Genomic DNA, 11,349 nt, shown 5'->3' on the forward strand with positions numbered 1-11,349 from the left:
ATATTGGCTTGGCCTGGTAATCGTGCCTTTCACTTCTTCCACGTTCCTTTGACCACAACTCAGTCATATGGTCACATCTAGCTGCAAAGGAAGTTGGGAAACGTAGTCTAACTATGTTAGAAGAATGTATTAGTAGGAAGAAGAATGTATTAGTATACCAGTGTTGCTATAACAAATTACCACAAATTTAGCAGATAGCACAATGCTATTATCTTTGGGTTCTGCAGCTCAGAAGTCTTAAAACCAAAGTGTTGGCCAGGCCGAATTACTTCTGGAGGCTCTAGCTGACAATCCATTTTCTTTCCTTTTCCAGCTTCAAGAGGCTGCCTACATTTATTGGCTCATGACTCCTTATTTCATCTTTAAAGCCAGCAGTGTAGCACCTTCAATCTCTTCTCTTTCCGTGACCTCTGTCATCACATCTGTTCTTACTTTGAGCCTCCTGCTTTCCAAGAACCCTTGTGATTACATTCAGCCCACCAGATAATCTCTGATAATTTTCTCATCTCAAGAACATTAACTTAATCACCTCTGAGAATTTCCTTTGACCATGTAAAGTCACCTATTCATAGGGCCTAGGAATTAGAATGTGATCATCTTGGACTTCTTTGGGAGGCCTTATTCTATCAACCACAAGGAAGAAACAGGTTGTGTTAAATATATAGCAATGTCCATTACATGGAAAGTAATCCGCCAAATGGATTAATTAATTATGAGAAGTTAACAAGCACTGCTCTGAGCAGACAGGGAGATCATCTTTGACATTCTTCAACCAATTACAGTGCTTTAGCAAAGTGCTTAGGATTTAAAGAAGGATGCCAGGCACGGTGGCTCAGGTCTATAATCCTAGCACTTTGAGAGGCCAAGGTGGGCAGATTGCCTGAGTTAAGGAGTTTGAAACCACCCTGGGCAAGATGTTGAAACCCTATCTCTACTAAAGATACAAAAATTAGCCGGGTGTGGTGGTATACACCTGTAGTCCCAGCTACTGGAGAGACTGAGGCAGGAGAATTGCTTGAATCTGGGAGGCAGAGATTGAAGTGAGCCAAGATCATGCCACTGCACTCCAGCCTAGGCGAAAGAGTGAGACTTTGTCTCCAGAAAAATTAAAAAAAATTTAAAAAAGGATTTAAAGAAGGACAGAAGGACTACAGTTTGGAAAATTCAAATAAGAATAGAATGAGGGCTTCAACTGAAGAAATAGTGAAAGTATCCAGGTTTTGGAACCAGAGACTAATGTGAACATTTTTAACAAGAATAGGGCAGTAGCCAGATGCTATGACTTTCATCTGGCTGTCTTGTCTAAAATAAATACAAGTGTTTCTGCCTTAAAATTTCTTCCAAGGCACAACCCATGTTTTCGATGTAGTGCCTCCAGGTCTAGGACCAGAAAAACCAAGAGTTCTACAGCAGAACATTCCCAGAAGGGCAAAATATGTTTAACTCTATGTTATTTTTATAAATCATAATTTTAAAATATCTATATTTGCAAATTAGGTAGCTTTCCTAACACCAATTAAAATATCCTTAGTGGCTTTTGGCAGGGAGCTGCTGTTCTTAATTTGAGAAAAACAGAGCTAGAAGAAAGGTTTGAAAATATTAAAAAGGAAAAATAGATTTTACAGAAAAAATACCAACTTTGTAACTACATCAACCTTGCATACATAGAACACTAAATTTATTACAATCATTGGAATAAGAACTCTATTTCTCAACATCATACTATTAGAAATATTACATGGAACTAATTTTATAAAAATAATACCTCTTTTAGAAGCTTTACAAATATTTGATTAAATTAGAATTCAGTGGTTCTTTTTCATTCTGGTAAGAATACCTTGATGGAGTACTTTTGCTCAAGGTTCTTAGTCACTGACAACAGAATCCACTATCGCTACTGATCAGAAAGAGCTATGAAATGATATTAAGTATGTCACAGGGATTCAGGCTTAGATGCTACTCAGTGAAGAACAATGCAGTGAAATAAAACAAACCATATCATGAAGCTGTCTCCTAGAAATATCACTGCTGCTACCATCTACCACTCAGAAATATAATACCAAGGCCTGGATCTTACCATGTTCCCTATGGTCCAGAGTAACCAGACACCTGTTTTCCACCTCTTCTCGTGTGGAGCACTGCTTCAATTTTCTTTCTCTCCCTCTAAGAAATGTGGGATTGTCTGTGTGGTAAAACTTAGTTTACCTGTGGACTTCTAGCTTCACAAGAGTTTTAAAAGGTAACTTGTAGTTTTACAGACTCAGTAGGTCAGAAGGGCAAGCTAGAATCTGTGCTGAGTCAGGTGATCTACACTAGATGCCATAAGAACAGTTGCCTCTCCGTGTTTGTGGGCTCTGCATCTGCCCATTTAACCAACTGCAGATTAAAAATATTTACATAAATAAAAATACAACAATAAAAAGTAACAAAAATAAAAACAGAGTATTACTGCTATCTGAATAGCATTTACATTTTATTAATATTATACATACTCAAAAGATTTAAAGTATACAAATGTGCATGGATTACATGCAAGTACTACACCATTTTATGTAAGGGATTGAGCATCTGCCGATCTTGTTATCTGAGGGAGTCCTGGAATCAATTCCTTGTGGATACCAAGGAATAACTGCATTAGGCTTTCCTCTTTGGAATCCCCCTTCCCTAGAAAATAAAGCATTCACTGGTCTTGCAGGGACATGTATCTGATATTGTGTGCTTTTACCATGATGAAGGTTAGTAATAAAAATTATATACTTGGGCACACTTACCTGGGCACACTTGACCTCTGCCAGACCTACAGTAACTCTGTGCCATCTCCGAAGCCTGGGGACTTGACTTGCTACTGCCTCATGTTGGAAGATTTATCTTCATTTCAGTGCAACATAATGTTATCTCAGTATTGAGTTTCAGAAATCAGGAAAAGAGAAATTTTGATTCCAAATATTGTGGAATGTATGTGTCACAGTGTGAGTGAGGATAGCAGCCCATGGCAATCCACATTTTTGGAGTCAAGGTGTGTCTTATTTCCCTTGAATCTCTTGTTACCAATGATAACATGAATAAAAAATGGAACCAGTCAAGGGAATGGAGGGAAAGAGAGATCCTATTAATACACATTCGTAGAATGTGAGTGAGAGTAAACACACTCGCACACTTACAAAGCACTTCTTTATACTCTCTTGAGAGTCTTGAGAGGTGGGCAACTGCAAAGGAGGCAGGATTATCTCTATCTTCAAGACAGCAAAACAGGCTAGATTGAATTGTCCAAGTTCATAGAACTAGAAAAACAAACCTAAGTAAAAATTAAATTGAAACCTAAATCTATGTCTTCTGCCTATAAGTCTACTATTCTTTGGACCATCCAAATTTGCATTATATTGGAGAGAAGGGAAAGTACTTGAAAGGTTCATTTAGAATTTTTCTACATGATCACACCACCTCAGGCAGTTTTCGTTGATTATCTCATATTTTCTCAGAACAATCCCTTGAAATAGGTATCATTGCAGATGAGAACACAGGTTCAGGTACATTCCAGAATCAGCTTCAGTATTGGTTGTCTTCCAAATGTTTTGATCTTCACTAAGAAATTAGCTCCCAGATTGTTAATAAAAATAATTTGTGGGGTGGAAGAGGAAAAGCAGATATTCTCAGAAAATAGGGAGAATAAAGAAAAGGAGGAAGAATTCCTGACAAATTGTCCAAAGATTGGTAGCTGCTTGTGCTGTGCCTATCAGACTCAGGACTCATTCCCTTGAAGCAATCTCACAGATAACTGCTCTCTCTGCTGACATTTCCTGCCCCACTGATTTCTGAAAACTGGCATGATCTTCACAAAGTGTGTGGGGACAGAGTTAGTAATGATGAGGCTTTCCCTATCTGTACTAGTTCATGCTACTCATGAGTGAAGCCCAATTTTCTCCTCGGTGTCCCTGCTGCTCATCAAGTGTGTCACTAAGTTGCTTGATTACAGAAGTGGAGGGGTAAGTTGGGACTTATTATTTAGCAACAATACAAATAAAATATGTGTGATTAATCTTATACCAGCATATCCTCCAGTATTTCTGTTTTAAGAGTTATTCAAAAAGTTAAACACAGAGCTGCCATTTGAGCCAACAATTGCCCTCTTACATATGTACCCAAGAGAATGGAAAACAAATGTCTGCACAAAAAGCTGCACATGTTCATAAGAACATTATTCATAAGAGCCAAAAAGCAGAAAAGCACCAAATGTCTATGAATTGATGAGTTAATGAACAAATTGTGGTGTAGCCATACAATGAAATATTATTCAGTCATAAAAAGAAATGAAACACTGATATATGCTAAATATAGATGAACCTTAAAAATATTATGCATAGTGGAAGAAGCTAGATACAAAAGACCACATATTGTGTGATTTATTTATAGAAAATGTCCAAAATAGGCAAAACTACAGAGACAAAAAGTAGTTTAATAGTTGTCAGAGGCCAGTGAAAGGGAATAATGAGGAATAACTGCAAATGGATACAGGGTTTATTTGGGAAATTATTTTGAAAATTTTGCAATTAGACAGTGGTGATGGGTACACGCATCTAATATATTAAAAACCACTGACTTCTGTACTTTAAAAGGATTAACTTTATGGTAAGCAAATGGTTCTCAATAAAACTAAAAATAAGTGCCGCATGCAAAAAAATGAAAAAAGAGAGAGAGAGAGAAAAAAGGAAATATTTCAATTACCTAATTATATGGAATTTGTCAAGCATATGACTATAACCCTTTAGTAGCATTTAAAATATTTTCATTCTCACTTTGGATATATGGAATTCTTTCCAGAGAAAACCACATTTTAAATCTCAGAGTAGTGAAGTAAAAATAAACTCTTGAAAGAATATGCTTTGAAAAAAGAAATCTATATATTTCTTTCAATGTATTTTGATTTAATTTCAATGGCTACTTTCAAAATTTGTCTAGTTTAAGTATTCAAAATATAATAATAAAGCAGCTACTACATGCAGGACATGGAGCCTTTTACCTATTAAATTTTTATCTATGAAATATTAAATACTAATGAGTAAACAGTGAGTTAATGTTAGATGATACGCTGATATGGAACTTTAGAGGAGCAAAGACAAATATAGGCTGTCATATTGAGAAGACCTTCTGGATAATATGGAACTTGGAAAAATTGGAGGCAGATGGGGAGTCTTACCAGGCCCCAGAAAGTGCATGAAAAAAGGGTGGAAGAAAAGAATGACCACAGCATTGGCAGTATAATGATATCCGCAGGAGGCAGAGCTACAAGTGTACTGGAAGATCCCTATACTTCACAAATGTAATTGCTAGCTACTGGTACTTGAAAAATAAACAATTTTCACCTTTGTCCATTTCCATTTAATAAATAAATGGCCCCGGCAGAAGTAAGTTATTGTGTTTCTTCTTTACAATTACTTATTGAATACTTACAACATTCCAGGTTCTGGGTCTGCCGAGGCATTCAAAAAAGGAAAGTCTGGGCTAAAGACTAATGGGGGAAGGCCCACAGGTGTCACCCGTTTCCTGTAGCTCAGAATAAGTGTACTTATCTCCTGCCTTCTTGAGAATACATTGTGGCTGTGGGCATGGGCGGAGGGAAGAGAAGTGCAATATAAATTGGGGTCAGACTGTTGAGGACATGTAAAACTGACACGATAAATCTGAACTTTATTTCATAAACAACAGAAAGAAGATTGGACTTATGAGCAGGCAGTTTCCACCACCTGTGTTGTTAAGGGAGGGGCCCTCCATAATTATCTAGCTCTTGTCTCTTATTTTCACTGAGGGAATCGTTAACAGAGAAAGTGATAATTTGTCTGGGGCCACATTGCTTTTTGCTTATACCACATGCTCCACATTACTTCCCAAATGTCCACATGGATTGGAGCTAGAATTACTATAAGGGACAAGGTGTCCTGGACATGGCTGGACCTTAGTTCTTCATCATGATGACTGTTTATTTGCTTTCTTTTTTCCATCAGATTAAATGATGAATACAAACAGCAATATATTACAAGCAAGTGAGTTTCCCAAGGGCCATTTATTTATTAAATGGAGATGCACATTAGTTAAAATTGTTTATTTTTCAAGTACCAGTAGCTAGCAATTACATTTATGAAGGGATCTTCCAGTACACTTACAGCTCTACCTCCCAGGGAGGTCATCACAACACAATGCCACCTCAAACTTGTATCTTCCATTTGCTTCAGAGAACTATTTGGTTGGCAGTGAGCTGGGCCTGGACTTTAAGGAATTCAGTTGGGTGTAGCATGCTTCATGATGTTTGTAATTAGTATCAAGAAGCTGCTTCATATGAAATGAGAGAGGCTACTCCTCAGAAGACAAGTGCTGCATTTTTGGTAATAAAGGCAATTTGCAAGGCTACAATTACTTTTTAAGTCTCAAATAAGACTTTGGTAGCCTGCATAATGTTGACTCTTCTATTCGGCCTTGAGAGGTGGTCCCATAGATCACCTCATTCAGTACATTCTTCAACGAGAATAAACTAAAAATGAAACTTCCTAAAATCCCAATCTGAGGTATTCAGACAGAAATTAGGAACAGTAATGAGATGCAGGCATCTAGTTAACACTTTTTAAGGCAATTAAAAAAATTTCTCCATGGGAAAGTCAATGATTTTTTAAAGCAAGGACACGAATTCTGATGTATAAACTAAGACCTAAGTAGGTGTTCGCTTCAGTGTGTCAAATGTAGAAAGGCCATGATGAAGTTCAAATGGAAAGGTTCGTGTAGTGATCTTTCCTTCTGCTTGGTGCTGGAAGACACAGGAGTGGTGATGAAAAGCTTGGCATGAGTGGGGCAAATATGGGGTAGAGGGAAGGAAAGCAGAAAGTGGCTTGCTGTTGGCTCTGCAGCTATGTGGAATCCAGATGTCACTTGGGTGCTTTGTTTCACTGGAGAGTTGTAAAAACATGGCTCTCCTCGACATGTCTATGAATTACTATTTGCAATTCCTTATGGCATCTTCCACTCGGATCCTGTGTTTGTGAGATGTTCAATGTAGGCATTGCTCAAATCTAGCTTGTTACTCAAGCCTGCCCTCTTCCCATCCTCATGGTTTCTTAGAGAAAATAAGCTTATATTTGAGTTTTGTGGGAACACAGGGGAAGAGAGATCATTTCATTCTACCCAACTCACAACTCTCTGCTGAGTGCTTGACCCATCCAGTCCCGATTCATCCCACCTACCATCTCACTAATGAGCTTCTCTTCCCAAGAGACAAGAGAGTCTATATTTATGGTGACAGAATGTGCCTGGCTGTAAGTGATAGGATGGCATACCAGATAGAAAACCAAATGGACTGCCTTTTAAATAAAAGCTTCATTTTATTTAATGTATAGCACTTGCACTGTCTTTCCTCTTGCTTATTGTCAGAAAAATTACTCTTAGGTGACAGTTGGTGCCCTCACTCAGTCCTTTCTCTGCAGTGATTGACCCTCAAAGTAAATTATTAAACAGCTACACATACACCATTCTATAGTGTTTAAATGTTTCTAAGTTGCATGAAAATCATTTTTGAAATGAAAGATGATATGGATGAATAAAAGAATGAATAAATGATATAAAGCTAAAAATGAGTACCTCGTTCCTCCTCCTTTAGCTTCCACATGAATCTGTAATTTAATATCCAAAATACTTTTAGAGTGAGGTCAATGTAACATATATTTTTATTCCTAGTGTCTTTTTTTTTTCTTTTCCACCTCATAAAGCACACTGACATGCATGATAAACATCAAGAAGCCCAATAAAGAAAAGTTATTTCCAACAGGAATCTTAGCTGGTATTTTTGTTTGTTGTTTGTTGTTGAATTTTTTTCTGTCATGTTTGTTATTGAATTTTTTTCTGTCAATATCATTTGAGAGCTTTGCCCTTTTCAAACTGACATTTTACCCACAATTCTGCAAACAAAAAATTTTTTTTGATATCTTAAACCCTTGAAGTACTTTATACAATTCAAATTTTAAATAAGTTTCTATTTTAAAAACATCGGAAAGTGACTGCTGTGTATTTTTGTATAGAGACCATTCCCCATCTGTGCAGTCTGTGTCACAGAATAAGATCTTACAAGGTGCCAGGGGAACTCCTCACACAAGCTTTGGCTGCCTTTTCAGGGTTGCTCTTGAGATAGTCCTTCAACACAATAGGTCTGATGTCTTCGCCATGAGGGCCACTGGAGTTTGGATTTATATGACTGACATCTCCTTTATTCCTTTACAATAGAATGGGTCTCAATAAACTTGTCCTCAACAAATATTTATTCAGAGCCTATTTTGAACCAGGCCCTAATTCAGCAACTAGGGATATAAGAATGAATAAGAGCAAGTTTTTTTTAGGATCAGTAGGTGTTCATGAGGTGAAAAGCAGAGGAACAACATCTCCAAGTGGCAGGAACAGTGGTTTCATCCTTTACATGCATTGCTTCCACTTGGTCCAGAATTCAACTCTTCTCTCTTGCAAAGATTCTCTCAGTCATTCGTTCTGGAGGGAAGATCTGTTCTGGTTTTTCTTTTCATTCAAAGATGCTTGCCTTATAAGTCTGGTCTCTTTATAACACCTTAGTCCACTGTTAAATAATTTTCAACCATTAGGCACATGTTTGAAAGTACTTGTGGCAGGGTGCTGAGTGAGACCCTTTCAAGTCTTCTTCCAATCACATGACTTAAAGGGACGGATCATCTTTCCTCTGCTACCACAGATACCCTGGGGAAGAAGTACTTATAAACTGACAAATAATTTTAAGTACTTTTAAACTTTTGCTTACATACTAAGTATGTAAGGTACCTGAAGGCTTCTTCATTGCTTCTGGATCAAGCTTTACCTATAGTTAGCATTACTTCTAGATTGCTCAGATTACTCTTTAAGCCAATTTGAGTTGCATTTTTCATGACTTGCCACATTAAAACAATGCTTAACTTATGCTTGTGTCTCCTCCACACTGGGTATGTGCCAACAAAGATAAATATAACATAGTTCTTGACTTTAAATATTAAACAGCTGTTTGACGGAGAGATAAAAGCACAGAATGATACTCACTATACAATGTGGTATGTAGTTGTATGGAATTAATGAATCACATTTAGAATAACCTAGTTAACATATTCAATTGACCAGAATCATTTCTTCTGAGATCATTTGTATAAAATGGAGACTGGCTATATATTGACCTGAAGCTGAGCTACAGTTCTTGGCAAAGTTGATTACAAACGCTAAATTTCATCATGGTAGTTGTTTCTGTGCCTAACCACTTACTTTTCTGAGTATATGGCCTCCAACTGAATTATAACATATCCCATCTTTGGGCACTAGGCGGTTCTCCTGGAAGAGTGCTGTAGAATTCCAGAAACCTCTGAAATAAAAGCAGTTTGTCCTTGAGAAAGCATTATTTCTACAAAGTTTTCAAAATTGCTGTGTTTTTTTTTTCTTTAGAAGGGAAATAGACCAATCTTTGTCCTCCTTCAATTTTTGAAGTGATAAAAGTCACCTTCAAGCAGAACTGTAGACTTAAACATTACAGATAAAAATAGGAAACTTCCTCCAAGTTATGAGCTTCCATTCTTCCCTTTATCTCCAGCTCCAAAGAAACTGAGAAGTCTTGAAGCATCCTATAAACCAAATGCGACATTCCATTGAAAAGGGGATAGGATTGCATGAAAAGAATCTGTCTCTTTGAAAAATCAGGAAAAACGTATTTCTCTAGAATATATTCTAAGGTGGCTTTGTACTTGGCAGCAAAAGGGGAGAAGGAAGAAAGGGTTGAAAGAGAGAGAAAAGATTGACAACTGAAAATAGAAAAAGATAATTATAAGCATAAATAAAGGAAGTAATAGGGTAAAGTACACAATTTCAGGAATAATTTTGCAAATTGTATGAACATGCTATTATTGTGACACCTGCAATTCCTTGATCTTGTTTTTTAATGTAGTAAAACTTTAGAAAGGATTAAAAAGACTAAATAATGCAGAGTGTTAGGCATCTCATTGGAAAGGCCTGCTTTTTAAGAGTAAGAGAGTGAAATATTATGTGGCAGAGAGAGGCTTTTATGAAAAGTTCCATTTGTGTTGACTGAGGCTTTTCAAATCTGTCCCTAACAAAAGGATTTGTAGTTGGATTATCCAGATTAATTTGCTGAGCCAAGGACTAACTTCTTCTTTTCCTTTCTGTTTTTTTGTTTGTTGGTTTGTGTGTGTGTGTGTGTGTGTGTGTGTGTGTGTGTGTTTCAATTAAACCTAATGCTTAAACCCAAAGCCTAGATATCCAAGTAAAATTTGTTGACTGCTGATTTAAGAAGAAGGCTTCAATGGCTGGGACTCAAAATTGGACTCTACTAAGAATGGAAAAGTTTGGTGGGATGGATGAGGGTTTTGTTATTAATTTTAGTGAGGATGGGACTGTTTCTGGAATTGTTTCACAATGGTTTCAAGGAATGCGACTTTTAAAGAAATGATTATTAATATCTCTAGCGACCCATATGTAATAATAAGAAGAAATAAATTGGAATAGAGTTTCAGTGGGAAACTGTAAACCAGCTTCACCTGTATGGAACGAGTACAGTATGAAAATGATGGAAATGACATCAATGTTTTAAATTATTTCTTTTTTGGGTCAATAAAGATGTCATTTATAAGATAAGGTATTTCTGAAATATGAGAAAACTTGATTCTTTCTGCTCACCCAGGTTAGCACCTATTATTGTCCACTGCAGAACATGCTGGGTGGGGCAATTTTATCCCTAGACATACGGTTGAAATTCATTAGGGGTATCATTAACTAAAGGAAGAATTGTCCCAGCTGGTCACAATCTATGTCCTCACCATTCAGATAGAGGAAAAGCAGGAAAGGTCATTTCACCCAAGTCACCTGCTCGTTGATATATGGCCCACCTGGAAATCCCAAGGACTGGGATTAAGGCGATGCATCTGATTTCTCAGAACCATTAGATCTCTTTAATTCTATACCTGATACTATATAAAGATGCCCCTGGAACCTAAAACTTTACTACAGTCTGATCCAAAATTATTTACCCAAATTCACCTCCATGTACACTCACCTTCCACTCTACTGACCCTATGGAGACTGATCATGTTTCCAAGGCTTAATTTTGCCTCTTCTATCTGATTTTTCAGGCCTCATTTTTCATTTCAACTTTAAAAAATGAAGTCTCACTCTGTTGCCCAGGCTGGAGTGCAGTGGCACAATCCTGGCTCACTGCATCCTCTGCCTCCCTGGTTCAAGCAATTCTCATGCCTCAGCCTCCTGAGTAGCTGTGATTACAGGTTCCTGCCACCATGCCTGGCTAATTTTTGTATTTTT

Source organism: Colobus angolensis, unplaced genomic scaffold (assembly GCF_000951035.1).
Source record: "Colobus angolensis palliatus isolate OR3802 unplaced genomic scaffold, Cang.pa_1.0 Scaffold411, whole genome shotgun sequence".
Classification (NCBI taxonomy): domain Eukaryota; kingdom Metazoa; phylum Chordata; class Mammalia; order Primates; family Cercopithecidae; genus Colobus; species Colobus angolensis.